Genomic DNA, 12,906 nt, shown 5'->3' with positions numbered 1-12,906 from the left:
AACAACAACAAAAAGTTCTACATTAATAGTTGGAAATTTCAATACACCACTTTCAATAATACATAGAACAATAATAGATAGACTAGGAAATACAGAACAGTCCATCCATTCTTCTCAACTGTATACAGACAGACCATGACAAAATATACGTTAGGCCAAACAACAAGTTTCCCTAAATTTTAATAAATTGAGATCATACAGTTTCTTCTCCTATGACAATGGAATGAAGCTAGAAATAAATAATGATATGAAAGAAAAACTGGAAAATTCACAAACATGTGGAAATTAAACCACAAACTCTTAAAATCAATAAATCAAAGAAGAAATACAAGGGAAATTAGAAAATACTTAGACACAGTTGAAATAAAACACAGTCTACCAAAACTTATGGGATGGAGTAGGATCAGTGCTTAGAGGAATATTTATAGTGGAAAACACCTATGTTAAGAAAGAAAAAAGATTTCAAATCAACCACCTTACTTTATACTTTGAGGGAAGTAGAAAAAGAAGAACAAACTAAACTCAAAGCTAGCAGAAGGAAGGAAATAACAATAGCAGAGATAAATGAAACAAAGAATACAGAAACAATGGAAAGACACATAAAACTAAAGCTTTTTTGAAAAGATAAAGAAAATGAATAAACATTTAGCAAAAAAAAAAAAACATAAATAATTAGAAACAGAAATAAAAGTGGGGAAATTACTATTGATCTTACAGAAGTAAAAAGGTTTATACAGAACACTAAGCACAATTTTATTAGGTAGATTGACCAAAAAAATAATAATAATTAGAAACAGAAATAAAAATGGGGACATTACTGATCTTACAGAAGTAGAAAGGTTTATGCAGAACACTATGAACAATTCTATACTAACAAATTAGATAAATCAGAAGAAATGTAAAAATTTCTTGAAGTTACTTAAGCTGACTCAAAATGAAATATAGTATCTCAACAGAATTTCCATAAAGAGATTTAATTAGGAAATAAAAACTTCCCAACAAAGAAAAGTCCAGTACTGGATGATTCCACTGGTGGATTCCTTCAAACATTAAAGATTAATTCCAATTTTTTTTATGTTTATTTATTTTTGACAGAGAGAGAGAGAGACAGAGACAGAGTGCAAGTGGGAGAAGGGCAGAGAGAGAGGGAGACACAGAATCTGAAGCAGGCTTCAGGCTCTGAATTGTCAACACAAAGCCTGAGGCAGGACTCAAATTCATGAATGGTGAGAACATGACCTGAGCAGATGTTCAATACTTAGCCGACTAAGCCACCCCTGTGGCCCAAAGATTAATTCTTATTTTTTTTAATTATTTAAAACAAATGTTTAATATCTGTTTTTGAGAGAGACAGAGAGACAGAAAGAAAGAGAGAGAGAGAGGGAGGGACAGAGAAAGAGGGAGACAGACTCCAAACCAGGCTTCAGGCTCTGAACCATCAGGGCAGAGCCCAATGTGGGGCTTGAATGCATGAACCACAAGATCATGACCTGAGCTGAAGAGATCATGACCTGAGCTTAACCAATGAGCCACGCAGGTGCCCCCCAACAAAAGATTAATTCTTAAAGATATTCAAAGATATTTCTCTCAAACTCTCCTAAAAAGCAATGAAGAAGAGGGAAACTTCCTTACTCATTCGGTGAGGAATAATACAAAAAAAGAAAATTACAGGCCAACATCCCTTATGAATACTGATACAAAGTCTTCAAAAACATGAGCAACCTGAATCCTACACTATGTTAAAGGGATTTTATACCATTACCTGGTGAAATTTATTACAGAAATACAACAGTAGTTCAACATAAGAAAATCAATCAATGTAATACATCATAGTAATAGAACAACAACAAAAAAGAACCGACCTCATCTCAGTTGATACAAAAAGAACATTTAATAAAAATCTTTTTATGATAAAAATGTTCAGAAAATAGGGTTGGAAGGGAACTCTCTCAATAAAGGATGTCGCTTTCTAAATTGTTATTGGAATTACTTTCTAACAGAAAAAGTCATTATAATTGTATTCGATGATGTGACTACCAAAACAAAAGTACCACAGACTAGGGGGCTTGTGCAATAGAATCTATTGTCTCACAGTTTTGGAGTCTAGAAGTCCAATATCAAGGTATTAGAAAGTTTTGTCCATTTTGAGGGCTGTGAGAGGAAATCTTTTCCACGCTTTTCATGTAGCTAATGGTAATTTTCTGGCAATCTTTGCTGTTCTTGGCATGCAAAAGCATCACCCCCATCTCTGCCTAGCCATATTGGATTAGGGTCTCACCCTACTCTAGTATGACCTCATCTTACCTAATTAACTGCACAATGACCCTATAGCAGGATTCTTACAGAAAGATGGGGCATGAGGCTTTTTGCCCAGGAAGCAACTTTATTCATCATGCCAGCATGGGCTCAGTGGGTTTGTACCCAAAAAACTGAGCCTCGAGCACAGTGGTGTATAGCCTTTTATGCAATTTTTACTTCTTTGTCTCCCATATGTGGTTATGTCTAGTCTGATTGTACACAGTCCAAGTTACAGAGTCGTGTCAGGGCTATGTATACGTGTGTAGGAGTTGATTGGGCCACATTGCCTTCCTTTGTACTGAGGAAGCCTCCACCATATTTCTTAGGGAGGGGCTCTACCTCTACCACAAACCTATTTCAAAGGTCACAGTCTAAGGTAATGGGGATTAGGACTTCAACATAAAATTTCATGGGGGGACACAATTCAAACTATAAAAAATCTGCCCTCTGCTCCTCTGAATCCATGCCTTTCCCATGTTCAAGATACATTTACCCTGTCCCAACATTAACAAAGGACTTACTCTTTCCAGCTTTAACTCTAAGTCCAAAATCTCATGTAAATATCAGTTCACTGACCATATGAAGTAGCATGTGATTCATGATAGTACAGTCACATGCAGAGATTTTTCATGCATTGCTTTTGCTGAGATCAATGGATGTGGGTTAGTCCCTGTTCTTCCTGAGACCCAGTATAACACATTTTCATTCAATTCTCTCTGCTATTCAACGTCCTTTTGCTAACCATTTATTCATGCTTGATGTAAAGGCAAACATTTTTTGTTGTTTATGATTGAAAAATCCTGAGAACATAAACCTGAAGAGAAAATAAGGAAAAATAAAATACAGAAAAGTAAAAAAGAAATATATTTAAAATAATATTTTTACTGATCAATAAATAAGGATGAATAAACTAAAGTCACAATGATGGCTCTGACTTCGGTTCAGGTCATGATCTCTTAGCTTGTGAGTTCAAGCCCCGAGTCGGGCTCTGTGCTGACAGCTCAGAGCCTAAAGCCTGCTTCAGATTCTGTCTCTGTCTCTCTCTCTGTGCTATCTCCTGCACCCCAGCTCATGCACTGTCTGTCTCTCTCTCTCAAATATAAACATTTAAAAAAATTAAAACAAAACAAAAACAAAAATGTAGTTAATGATGAATAAACCATGTATTAACATGTACTTATCAATACGCCATAACAATGTTGAAATATTGATATTGGCTTCATCAAATGAGGATTCTGTTATGAAATTGATTTTTTCTCAAATAAAATAGCATTGGTATATAATGCATAATAAAAACTGCAAGGGTGATTTACAATTTGAATTATATCAATAGAATATTTTTTTAAGAATTAAGGTTCTTGGGGCACCTGGGTGGCTCAGTTGGTTAAGAGTCCGACTTTAGCTCAGGTCATGATCTCACAGTTCGTGAGTTCCAGCCCCCACGATGGGCTCTGTGCTGACAGCTCAGAGCCTATAGCCTGCTTTGATTCTGTCTCCCTCTCTTTCTGCCCCTCCCCCCACTCTGTCTCTCTTTCTCTCTCAAAAATAAACACTAAAAAAATTTTTTTAAAAGAATTAATGTTCTTGGATTTCTTAGCAAATATGGAAAGTAGAATACATATGTAGGTTTAATTGAGGAGAATATATTTCATGGAGAGAAACCTATCCTGAAGTAAAAAACAATTTGATGATAAGGTAATGAGAATGATAACTATAATGATCATTGTTGAATTGACTATTTTTACAATATACCTAGACCCTACTAAGTCATTTATGTGTTTAATCTTAATTATAATAAACATGTTAAAAGATTGGAATCCATTTTTTGGTTTGTTTGTTCTGAAGAACTTTAGTATAGGCTAGAAAATTGTAAGGTCTTGCCAGGACTTAATTCCACAATACAGGGTAGAGGTCTTTATTTTCTTTTTCTAAAATAATGCTTCATCTTGTAAATTGATCTTCAGAAGACAGAGCCAGAATATTACAAATATTTATGGGCAAGGAAACCATCTTGAATTATATAGATTTGCTTTAGTTCTTAGAAGTGCGATGATTTTCACTTAACTCAGAAAAGTAACACAGTAGGCAAGCTGTTAAATTTTGCATGAGCTAAAGCATATTTTTGCTCTCCTAAGCCATACCTGTGCATATAGTTAAGTTTGCAGGTAATTACTTCCAGGTGCTTGCCTATAGAAATTCATTGCAATGCAATGAAATCAGAGTAATAAACTCATCAGCAAAAATTAACCCATAGGCATGTTACAGAGACACGTATATTTAAATGGCATCAGTATTATAATTTGTGAATTCTAGATGTTTATGTTCCTGATGGAGACAATCTCCTCCTAGGTAATTAGGAAGATCTACATACAACTAGTTATGTTTGGCATTATCCTAAGCTCGTTAGAATATTACACATGCCCAATTTTTAAATGGGGCATTTAGATTTTTATCATTTACCGTAGAGAAACCTCTACAATTTGATTGTCCCACTGTTATTGTTGAGTAAAACACAGTGCAGTTTTCTTTTGACTAACACTTCTCATTTATTATCTTTCTATTAACTGTCAAGGCATTTTAAGTTAGATATTAAAATTAATTTTGGTGAAGAGAACTGAAACACTTTCTACAAATTTTCTATTTTAGCATTTTATTCAAAACAATTCTGCCTTAGATCACTGAGTTACCTTTAATCACATATAAGAAAGATAAATTCCTTATTTAACAACTTAATGTTGTTGCATTTGAAAATGTTGAAATAAAATTAAGATTCCTGATAAGATCTTACTAAGTTAAATATAAATAAATAATAAAACTGAGATGATTCCTGCTATTATAGACCTTACCCAACTTGCAGATTTGTGAAATTAGAAAACTCCTATCAGAATAATATCTTGGAATTAAAGTTTAAAAGATGTTATCAAACATCAAATTCTGAGGATTCTAAAAGACTAAAGAGATTGTACACTGTCATTTATGCTAAAAATAAACCATTCCCATTCCTGTAAATTCAAAATAATTAGAAAAATACATGTAAACAATAAAATTATATGCCTGAATATGTATATATGTATATAACCATTTTCAAAAATTCCTTTTCCCATATATTTTAATTATATTGTAGTTTATTATATTGTACTATGAAAGTCATCTCAAAATTCTTATAAAATAGTATTACTGACCAAGATTCAGGTAAGAAGGAAAACTTTATAATGACTTGGAAATATTCCTCTTCATTTTTCCTAGCTCCCCATTTCCATTTAATATGCAATAAGGAGGATTAAAAATGATGGGGAAAGATTAATGGAATCCAAGTCTTCCAGAACACTGGGGAATGATGAAAACTACATGGTAGAAACACAAATGATCCTTGAATTCACTGATGTAAAAACAAAACAAAACAAAACAAAACAAAAAGGCCTGTAAATTAGTATAAAGAATTTTAGGGGAAAAAAAATAGATTTTTTTTTTAATTTCAAAAACTAGGAGGCTTGATGAGGTTAAGTTTTGAATTAAAATAGAGTTGGGCAGAATATTTGGATTACACCAGTGCCTATGAGAAGTATATTACATAACAATGTTTACCTAAGTACATATGGTAGTCCTTCCTATAGATTTAGTAGCCACTAACTTAGGAAAAAAAGAAAAGAAAAAGATTGAGATTACCACAGAGCAGATACTATTTTGGGTAAAATGAATATCAGTGATTAATGATGCAGACAAAAGCAATCCAAATCTTAGGACAACAACAGATTTTTATTATTGTGCTCACTTGAAAGTAGATCAGCTGGGAAATCTCTGTTTTAGATTTTGGGTGGACATGGTGACCAGCTGAGGTAAGTTGGGGCACTGTTGTTCATGGAACGCTTGTTTTCTGGAATCAGTAAGAAACATGAGTACAGTTTTTACCATGGCAATGTCAGAGTGTAAGAGTCAAATAGAAACGTATAATGTTCTTTAAAGGATTAGGCTCAGAATTGACATTCTGTCACTTCACCCACAAACAATGTGACAAAATAAGGCAAATGGTCTCTTATATCAGCAACATAGGGATATATATTGTGTATCTCCTATGAGGCACATTAATCATATTAAAAATAACCAAAATACGGTAACTGATTTGTAACAAAAATGCAATCACTAACTATAACTTCCCAAATATCAAAAAACTTTAGTGAAATCAAGCCACTATGAATAAGAGATACAGAAAGCCATTACAAGAAACTTAAGTTTCAAAGACAGCAGATGGAAGCTGCATCATATTAACAAAATAGAATTATTTATACAATGTCTTAAAATCAATGAATGAGGGGTGCCTCGTGGCTCAGTTGGCTGAGCATCCGACTTCAGCTCACATCATGATCTCGCAGTTCGTGGGTTCAAGCCCCACGTCGGGCTCTGTGCTGACAGCTCAGAGCCTGGAGCCTGTTGCGGATTCTGTGTCTCCCTCTCTCTCTGTGACCCTCCCCCGTTCATGCTCTATCTCTCTCTGTCTCAAAAATAAATAAACGTTAAAAAAAATTAAAAAAAATCAATGAATGAAATTACAAAGCTGATAATAAATAATAATAAGAAACTGCCAATAACGACATGTCAGACTGGAAAAATCAAACATACAATTTATAGAAATGTACTATATAACACTTTAAAAAGCTAGAGAGAGAATTAGTGATCTGGAAAAATGTGATTTTTTTCATAAAGCAGCATGATGATATGAAAGTATCAAAAACAGAGAAGAGAGATTAAAAATGAAAAAGAAAGAATCAGAAGTGTCATTATATACCTTATTTGACACCCAGAGTGGGGAAAAGGAGAAAATGGAGAGGAAAGAAATAGAGAAATAATGGTTATAGATTTTTCCAGAATTGATGTAAAACATGACTCTACAGATACAAGGAAAATATATTATCAAAGGCAGAATAAAATGAATAGTAATCATACATCCCTGTTTTCTGTGTCTTCTGAAACTAGAGAGCTTTTTTTTTGAAACAGGGAAGATTTTGAAATCAATCAGAAGGAAAGGCATAATTAGAAAAGTTGTCAATACAATTACAGAATGTGTGGTAACAACAATAAAATAGAACCCAAAAAGTAGTGGAGTAATATTGATATAAAGTGAGGACATAAAAACATTCAACTTATAATTGTATATCCAGCAAAATCACCTTTCAAAAATAAATACAATTCATGGTGGATAAAGTTTCAGTTATGTAAGACAAATAAGATCTAAGAATCTGCAGTACAACATTGTGGTTATAGTTAACAATACTATGTTGTCCACTTAAAAATTCATTAAGAGGATAAAGCTCATGTTGTGTTCTTACAATAGAAATAATAAAATGAAAGCAGTATAAAAACATTTACAATATATAAAAGTTACCACTAAAAAGTCTACTCTAAATGAACTACTAAAGGACACACATCAAAAAAAAAAAAAAAAAAAAAAAGGAAATATTTTCAAAATGGTGTAAGATGCCAAAAGGTATCATTAAAAAAAGTGTTTTTTCTGTTTTTTTTTTTTTTTTTACTTTTCAATTTTTGTTTTTAAACTCTATTAGGAATGTTTAACTGTTGAGGATTTTAAAAAGGTCAGAACCAAAAGCTTCAACTAGTGTGTGTGTAGGAAAGAATAGAGCTGAGTCACTCATGAGTTACATTCTATAGTAGGATATTATCACTTTCTCATCCAGTAATAGTTGAATAGTATCCTACTAAACTGACTCCTCAAGTATCATCTGTATCTTCTGGATGTAAGAGAAAAAAATCAAGTATGTAGAGGTAATAAAGGTATTTCACTTACAGAGTAGGGGATATATAAAATGTAACAGCTTCTTGCTATTGTTTTTATGTTGTAGTCATTGCAGAGTGATGGGATAAAAAAACTGCAAGCTTCTGTCCATGTGGATCAGAGCAGTGATTTGGAGCAACAATGACCACTGGAGATTCAGGAGCATACAAAGGGGCACCTGGGTGGCTCAGTTGGTTAAGTGTTAGAATTCGGCTCAGGTCATGATCTCACGGTTAGTGGGTTCAAGCCCCACATTGGGCTCTGTGTGAACAGCTTAGAGCCTGGAGCCTGCTTCAGATTCTGTGTCTCCCTCGCTCTCTGCCCCTCCCCAACACATGTTCTGTCTGTCTCTCTTTCTCAATAAAATAAACATAAAAAAAGCTCAGCGAAAGATAAAAAATCTGAAACTTGATGCTGCTGGCAAGAGTGAGACTTTATAGTTCATGTCCAACAAAGTTAATTGCCTGCAAAAACAACAACAAAATCACTAATTGGAAGAAAATAAAGAATTCAGATTTCCACGACATAAAATTTAAAATGTTCAAGATACAACTCAAAATAATTTGACATCTGAAGAACAAGGTAAATGGAACCTTTTGTAATGGGAAAAGACAGTTAATATGAACAATTAATTGTATGATGATCCCAACAGGTAGCATAATATAAAATAAAAATATTTAAAAATATGTTCTCAAGGAATGAAAAAGATAGGATATCTCAATAGAGATATCAAAACTATAAAAATAACCAAAGGGAAAGTTTTGAAATAAAAAATATGAGAAATGTTATTTCATATACTTAGTAACGGAATTGTGATACTGAAGGATAACTAGTGAACTTAAAGATAGTTCAATAGACGCTACCCAGTCTGAGAAATGGAAAAAATAATTGAAAATATGGACAGACTTACAGAAGTTTTAAATATTTTGGAAGAGTCTAAAAATGCTATTAAATATTTAGAAGAAGAAAACATATGGAAGATAATCATTTATTAAATACCGAAAAATTAACAAATTTGATGTCAAGTATAAATTTATATATTTAGGTGTTTATTAAACAAGAAAGCTAAACTTTAAAAAAAAAAACTGTACCAACTCCAAGTTAGATTCAAGCTCTCAAAAGCCAAAGATAAAGCAGTAATTTTAAAATCAGCAACAGAAAAATTGTTTTGACTATTCTAGGTGTGTATTTCCTATTACACACTGATTAACAAAGTTGTAATACCAACATTATCTGATTTCAAGACTTCTTATGAAACTGAAATAATGAAAATAGTGTGGTATCAATATCTAGTCAGACAAATAATCCAATTCTATTATATGTAATAAAAAACACATAATAGAAAACGGATTTTAACAGGTAGAAATGCAATTCCATGGATACTGGATCATCTTTTTAAATAAATGGTTTGGGGACCATTGGATACCTATATACAAAGTAAAAAGAGCTCAATCCATATGTTATAACATATACAGATATTGACTCAAATTTGATTATAGATCTAAATGTAAAACTTAAACCGTAAAACTTCTAGAACAAAAAAGGAAACTTTTGTATTTTTGGCCAGGCTAACCTTTCTTAGATAGGACACTAAAAACACGGTTTATGAGACATTTATAAGCTATCAATGATTCCATAAGAAACTTGACTAGAGGTTTAACTTTCTACAAACGTCCTTGAATTAGGAAGGGAAAAAAAAAAATCACATAAGAGTTATAACCGTTTAAACAAGAACAACAGAAACAACCAAGAAAGAGATATAACTTTAGCAGTCATAGAAATACAACACGGCTGGGGCGCCTGGGTGGCGCAGTCGGTTAAGCGTCCGACTTCAGCCAGGTCACGATCTCACAGTCCGTGAGTTCGAGCCCCGCGTCAGGCTCTGGGCTGATGGCTCAGAGCCTGGAGCCTGTTTCCGATTCTGTGTCTCCCTCTCTCTCTGCCCCTCCCCCGTTCATGCTCTGTCTCTCTCTGTCCCAAAAATAAATAAACGTTGAAAAAAAAATTAAAAAAAAAAATACAACATGGCTAATCCAGGGTTGGGGCAACCTTTGGATGGGAAACAGGATAAGTTATGAAGTAACAACATAGTAAGACAGCTGCAGGATCCTGGGAATGTTCTAGCTCTCCTTGTGTAGGTGCTAGGTCTGTGAGTGTCAGTTATAGACATACACAATTAATCAATGAAGACAAAATAAGTATATAAAATAGAAAATAAATGAGAGTCAGACATAAATACTTAAAAATTAATGGGATTTCATATGCCTAAAATTTTTAATAAATGAGAGCACTTTCTGGTCTTTTTAAATGAAACATTGCAGAAAAAGAATAGATATACTGTCCTAGCTAAATATTGTTTTGCACAGAAAATGAAAGAAAATATATATTTTGCTATATCAGCAACATCCTAGCTACTTAAAATTTTGTTTTACTTTTTTCCCTAATTACTCATTTAGCTGAAATTCTTAGGGGTTGGGAAGTCTAACTATAGCAAATGTAAGCAATTTTATATCTTGTTTGGTCCAACTTTTAAATACTCTACTACTACAAACTACTAATAATATTTAATAAATGGTTATGCTAGGCACCAAACTTTGCACTATGTTATTTTATCCTTATAAAATATGAGAAGGCAATTTAAATATTCATTTTACACAAGAAGAAATTAAGGTTAATTTTTTTTATTTTTTTTTAATGTTTATTCATTTCCTGAGAGAGACAGAGTGCAAGCAGAAGAGGGGCAGAGAGGGAGGGAGACACAGAATCTGAAGAAGGCTCCAGGCTCTGAGCTGTCAGCACAGAGCCCGACGCAGGGCTCAAACTCACGAACCATGAGATCATGACCTGAGCTGAAGTTGGACACTTTACCAACTGAGCCACCCCCTGGTCCCAAACCTGTCTCAGCTCTTAATTCTGTCAAGCATCAATGTCTTTCCTTGGTGGCAGGAAAAACATAACTATTTATGTATAATCTTATTCTGTTCATACCTGAATGTGGATGTATAATGTCCATATAGTAGATTGCTATTGAAAAAGCTGTTTTCTAAAATAATGTCTTTTAATCTTTGAAATATTTTTCAACTTACTTTTCATAAAATTAATAGTATGTTATTACTGTATACGTCACATATTTAATTTTTCAATTATTTCATTATTTTATGATATATTTTTTATTAAAATAAAGATAATATTAATATAAACATAATATAGTTATTACTCCTTTTCCTTCATATATACAAATTTATTTTTGATGCTTAGGTTAATTTATCTTTTACTATTTTTATGTTTACATTACCTTTTTAGAAAATATATTTCTGGGGTGCCTGGTGGCTCAGTCGGTTAAGTGCCAGATTCTTGATTTTGGCTCCGGTCATGATCTCGTGATTCATGGGTTCAAGCCCCATGTTGGGTTCTGCACCTGATGGTATGGCTGCTGCTTGGGATTCTCTCTCTCTCTCTCTCTCTCTCTCTCTCTCTCTGCCCCTCCCCCACTCTCTTTCTCAAAATAAACTTTTATAAAATAAATATAGTTTTCATATTAAATAAGTTTAAGAGGGGTTCCCGGGTGGCTGAGTCGGTTAAGCATTTGACTTCAGCTCAGGTCATGATCTCATGGTTCTTGTGTTCAAGCCCTTCGTCGGGGCTGTGCTGACAGCTCAGAGCCTGGAGCCTACTTCAGATTCTGTATCTCCCTCTCTCTCTGCCCCTCCCCTGCTCGTGCTCGGTCTCTCTCTCTCTCTCAAAAATAAACAAACATTGAAAAAAAATGTAAATGTAAAAAAAAAATAAGTAAGTTGAAGAAAGCTTGATACATGTGTGCAATCACAATAATCCTCACTGCTGGATCTCTTAGGTTGCTTGTCACAATCTTATAATCATGATGGCATAAAACATTCCTAACACTAAGACTACAGTGCTTTGTTTTGTCAGACTTAGAAGGAACAAATAAGCAAATATCTTCTATAAAGAGAAACTCTGCCCTTTTTTGATTGCAGCTCATTTCTCAACTACTATGTATATCCTCTTGCCATGACAACAGAGTATATATGATATGTCACTTGCTATGAAGGGTCTTTTAGGCCACTCTTAAATATTCACTTTCAGCCTGAATGACTCCAGTCCTCTTTGAGGTGCCAAATTAGGATGTTCAACAAATACGTAAGCACTATAAGAACAACCACCATAAAAAAAGCCCTGCATCTTGTATTACTTTTTTAAAAATCGATGTTTAAAAATACATCAAGTCATATTTGTATATCAAGATCTCATCATTAGTTGTAAATGAGCAAGAAAAAAATTCTGTTCCATGGTACTGACATCAGATCTCATGTTCTTCTAAATATAAAATAAGAAATATTTCAAGAACTCCTTAAATATATGTTTTCAAATGGATTCATTAAGCCCAATAGTTTCTACACTTTCCAAGTGGTAAACACCACACTTTGAGTCTTTTGTAGATGTCATTCCCATTTATCTTTAAAGTCTCCTGACAAGCATTTTGAAGTCCCAACTTCATGTATGCAAACAATTCCAATGTGTAAAGAGGCACTCCCCACAGAACTCACAGCGACACTGTCCTAAACAGTCCTAAACAGTGTATTAATTGTTAATACAGATACACAAATTATAACTGCTGCCTTTAAAATATACGTTTTCTTTTTAAAAAAAGAAAAGTTTTATTTATTATTTTGAGAGAGAGAGAGAGTGTGTGTGTGTGTGTGTGAGTGGGGGAGGGGTGGAGAGAGGGAAAGAGAGAGAGAGAGAGAATCCTTTGCCCTGTCAGTGCAGAACCCAGTGCTGGGCTGAAGCTCACAAACTAT

The sequence above is a fragment of the Lynx canadensis genome, chromosome C2, assembly GCF_007474595.2.
Source record: "Lynx canadensis isolate LIC74 chromosome C2, mLynCan4.pri.v2, whole genome shotgun sequence".
In the NCBI taxonomy this organism is placed as follows: domain Eukaryota; kingdom Metazoa; phylum Chordata; class Mammalia; order Carnivora; family Felidae; genus Lynx; species Lynx canadensis.
This window is presented reverse-complemented; position numbering follows the sequence as displayed.